This window comes from Pteropus alecto, unplaced genomic scaffold (assembly GCF_000325575.1).
Source record: "Pteropus alecto unplaced genomic scaffold, ASM32557v1 scaffold95, whole genome shotgun sequence".
Lineage (NCBI taxonomy): Eukaryota > Metazoa > Chordata > Mammalia > Chiroptera > Pteropodidae > Pteropus > Pteropus alecto.
Genome location: NW_006441071.1, coordinates 13,568,975 through 13,573,788, shown reverse-complemented (window position 1 = coordinate 13,573,788; position 4,814 = coordinate 13,568,975). Strand labels below are relative to the sequence as shown.

General features: G+C 44.2%; 1 protein-coding gene across 3 annotated transcripts in view; it reads right to left on the bottom strand.

The window, feature by feature from the left end:
• RFX3 (regulatory factor X3) overlaps window positions 1-468 on the bottom strand; it is a 260,761-nt gene extending 260,293 nt beyond the window's left edge. For 2 of the 3 annotated variants that reach the window (XM_025051406.1, XM_025051407.1), the window contains exon 1: window positions 222-467. The gene's annotated coding sequence lies outside the window, so the exon portion shown is untranslated. Of the gene's footprint in view, window positions 1-221 lie in introns of all 3 variants that reach the window. The other variant, XM_015594543.2, reaches the window with a different exon arrangement.
• Between the last annotated feature and the right edge of the window lie 4,346 nt (window positions 469-4,814).

The window sequence follows — 4,814 nt, the reverse complement described above, 5'->3', positions numbered from 1 at the left end:
CCCACACCCCCGACCCCGCCGCGGCGCGCACGGCCCATAGTCAACAAGCCCGGGGCACAGAACCCTCGGCAGCGGCGCCACAGCCGCAGCCCCGGTGTCAGGAGTGAGACCCCCGTACAGCCACACTCGGCTCGCACACACGGACACACACGCGCACGGACACACGCGTTCACACGCAGCCACACGCTCCCACACACATGTAGAGACCGAAGAATATTCACCTTGGCTGTGGATTATTGTGGTGTTGTTGGTGGGTGATGGAGATGGTGGTGGTGGTGGGGAGGAGGAGGAGGAAGAGGAGGAGGAGGAGGACAGGAGTAGTTGTTGTTGATGGGTAACAGTCGCCAGGACTACGGTGACTATGGCGCTTGATTCACAAGGCAACGGTTGCTATAACTCACAAAAGAGAGAGAGAGGGAGAGAGGGAGCGAGAGGGAGACGGAGACACTCGCAAGGGGAGGGGTGGGGGAGGGAAGAGGGGAGGAGGCGGGCCCGGCGAGTCGCCGGAAGGGGCGGGCCCAGTGATATGACTGACAGCCCCAGCTCCCGGGCTGGCGGGACCGCGACACCTGGGTTCCGAGAAAGGGCTCCGAGTATATGTTCGTAGGTCTGGCGGGGGTTGGGGTCGCCACAGAGGCCTCTCTGAGGTACGCTGCTACACGCGCCGGCGAGACTGGACGGGGAATTTGGGGGCGTGGTGCGAGAGGTGCGTTTTGCGGAAAGAGAGCTGCCAGTCCCAGTAGCCAGCTTTGTGCAAAGCGGCCCCAGTCTTGAGACGGTAAGGGCTAACTCAGGGACCGAAGGTGTTGAGGGCAAGCCAGACCCATTCTGGGCAGGCCAGCAACAGCGAGGGAAGAGCGCACCTTGAAGCGCGATCACCGCACCGCTCCCCCCCGCCTAAAGCGTCATTTCCGGGGCGGGGCTAGTGAAGGGTCCCGGATGTGCCGCTTCCTCCCCCCCCCTTTTTTTTCCCTTTCTCCCCCGCCCCCCTTCCTTTCTGAGGCTCTGGCGGTATTCCTAGTTGCAACCGCCTTCTGTGTTATAGCATGCTTGGGCACTTCGGGGCTCCGGGACCCGCACTACATTGCAGGGTCCGAGCTACCTTCGTCCTCCTGCTTTCCGCGCTGGCCCGCTCCCGCCTCCTGAGGCCACGACTCCGAGGAGCGCAGGCGGCGAAGCAGGAGCGAGCGGCCTCCGCCGCCATCTTAGGGCAGCCCAGCCCCAGCGCGTGTGGGCAGCGTGCCGGCCGCCAGCTGTCCCGCCGCGTCGTGGCGCGCAGGGGGGAAGGTCCGAACCCGTCTGGCTCATTCCAGAACGGAGAGGCGAGGTTATCAGTCTACCTGCAGGGCAGGGAGTAAGTGCTAGTCAGGAGCAAGAAACTGCCCTCCCCTGAGGATATGAAAACGCGAAGCGGCCCCCCGCCGCGAAAGGCGTGGAGGGGTGGGGTAACAACACCTGCCTGAGATAGCGCCCAGTTTCGAGCTCCCCGTTACCTTCTGCTCTCTCTTAAGTAAAGTGTTCGTCCCTCTTTAAGGTTGACTGAGCCGGGGTTTGAGCTCAACCCCTTATCCTATTTCTTGCTTCGCCCTGGGCCCAGGCTACTTGACAAGCTGCTGTATTGAGATAGTCATATGGCTTCTGCCTGTGATGGATGTTGTTACCACACGACTGGCTATTGGTATCGCACAGCCTCTGATACTTCACGATTCAAACACACAGTTCAAACACACTCCTCTAATTCTCTGCAGAAGGGAGTCCTACAGGCACATGCCTGGGTCCGTGCCAGTACCCCAACCCTCCAGCACATGCAGCTAAGCTGCTTATCCAATACAATAACATTAGAAGTAGAGCCTTTAGGAAGTCAGTTCCATTCTTGAGGCTTAATTTTTGCACCTGCAAAATAAGGGATTCCGGCAGACATAAATTCACAGTGCTAAAATAATAATAGCAACCATTACTGAGGTCATTACTGTCCCAGACCTTGTGCTTAGTGTTTTACATACATCTAATCTTCGCAACACCACTATTAGGTATACAGTGTCATTTTAGCGAAAACAAAAGTCTTGAAATTATCAGTTGATTTATCTTACTGCTCTGTGCCATGGAATATTGGATAAGGGTATTTTGGAACCAACTATTTAAATAGTAGATTTAAGAAAGATATGTAGCTTTCGGTAATCTCAATGAGTTACTGAGATTCTTAAAATAGTGTTACAATATAGTGAACAGTGGTGAGCACAGTGCTAAAGCTAAAAGGTTGCATGACTCAACGTAGTAGTAGACCCTTCTAGACTAAGACAAATGACAATGTGGTGACCAAAGCAGTTAAACTCTTCAGATTTAGAATAATAATTTCGAACTACTCATGGGAAATAAGGTATGCATTCCAGCTGTATGAAACTGGTAATCGTCATGAATGTTCATTTTATTACATTTACAGATAGAGTCTTCTATTCCTATAATGGTGTGCAGAACTGTTTGCTCACACTACACAGCTCTGAATAGCTCTGCTTTTTTAGTTCTATTGTCTGTTGTAGTTTGCCTGTCCCTTCCCTCACTGTCAGTTGTTGCTTCTTACTGCTGTCAGGGAACATAGTTCTGTTATCCTCCCCACGGTTTTAATTTACTGCTTTTAATCTGCAAGCAAGAAAACCACATAATGAAGCTTGAGCAAAACTATCTCAAGAGTGTAAATAGGTACTTAGAGGAACTCTCTTTTAGAAAAACTGTGTGACCTTTGTGCAAAGACATTGTAACATCAGTTTTAAGCTGCTTAGGGACTTTTTTTTAACCTTCATATAGCCTTTTTCTCAGGAATAGATAAATTTCCTTAAGTAAGTTCTTTAAGAGTTAGAATATTTTACCCTGTTTTAGTATAGTTGATTATATGACTTCTAAACAGGTTACTATGATATGAATTTTTCAGTGTTACCACCGTACTGAATCAAATAACCAAGCTACAAGTTCAAGCTATAGATTCAGAAACATGCGGGATTATATATGTATGTATTTTGTGCTATATGAACCTAGAAATCCTTTTGCCTATAGTCATTTATGATAGCATCATCTTTTTGTCGTTTTTAAGCTGTATAGTTGCATCTTCATATATGTTGTACATATATTTCAGAAATAAATTATTTGTTGAGAAGTCACAGAAAAGACTCAGCAGTATCTAATATTTATCCAATGCATTACACACTGGACTCAATAAGAAAAATTACCTAACCAAAAAATATCTTACATTCCTTAACAAATTCAATAAGCTGTCAATGCAATAATTATTTGTTGAGTACCTAAAATGGCCAGACATAGTTCCTATCTATAAAATGCTCAAAGTCAATATCTATGAATTTAAAATGTTGTATCCTTTGAATTTGTATTGTTTTTGGTCTTAGCTTGGACTGATTGGTAGGGACATTGATTATCACATATGTATCTGAACCACTTGAAAAATATGAAGCCCTGACTATTTATGTATGGATTATATACTTTATAAAATTAGTACATTTTTAAGGGTAAGTTTCCTTTTCCACATTATCTATTAGGTTATTTTCTCCTGTTGATATCTACTGCATATTCAAGAACTGATAAATTAACAATGCTTGTAGAAGGAAAAGCTGCTTATGAAAAGATAATATTGATATGTGATAGGTTTACTTCTAAAAAATTGTATGTATGAGACTTTTGAAAATTAATGTATATTGGTCTGTGCCAGCTTACCACAGAATTTGTGGTGAAGCCTTTTATAAAGCAGAAATCACACTTGTTTAAAATTTTTCCACTTGATTCATATCCGATTGTATTCGACTGAGAGACTCCTAGAGTCTTAGTTTCATACGTGAAATGAATGGTTTCATTTCAACCAGTATTAATTGACTACTTAGGATATGCAGAGCACTGAGGGATTTGACTACTGGATTACTAAGTGCCTTCACTAGATATGAAATTTGGTGGATGTATGATAATTACAAATAATGAAGTGATAGAGCAATATTAGAGCAACAATAAGGGAATGATAAAAGCTTAGGTAATTCAAAACTATACATAATTTTCCACTCTTCTCTAAAGTATCCCCAACTCTACCAATCCCCACCGAAAGTATACTCTGGTTTTGAAAACATTGCTTTATTTATTTATTTTGATAGATTTGTCTTTCTAATTGTGTTTTAAGTAATACAAACCAACTGTTTGTTTAGCCGTCCTGAGGTATGTCCATCTTTATATGTAATCTGGAGTTATATTTTTACCCCAGCACAGAAAGGTGATAATAGAATCATAAGTTGACTACCTTTTCTCAAGATCGAAATATATTTGACTTACACATGCAGCTTTTCCTCTCAGTTAATGCAGAACATCAAATACAGTATTTGCAGCATTAAAACTAAGTAATTGGAAACAACTCAAATGTCTATCAGTAGGAGGATGGAAAAACAAATTGCCATATAATCATATAGTGGAATACTATTGAGCAGTAAAAGGAACTGACTAATGATACAAAAACATGGATGAATTTCAAAAACATTAATGTTTAGCAAAAGAAGCCAGGCGCGCGTGCGCACACAAGTGCATGTGCAGCAGGCACAAATCCACGTATGTAAAGTCCAAAAACAGGAAAATCTAATACGTATTTAGTGTTTTCCTATGATGGCAGGGGTGGAAAGGAGCATGAAGGAACAATTTAGGGTAATGGAAATGTTCCGTACTGTCCAACTTGGTAGCTGCTAGCTGCATGTGGCTTTTAATTTAAAATTCAGTTCTGCATTTACACTAGTCACATTTTAAGTGCTCAGTAGTCACATGTGGCTAGGGGCTAC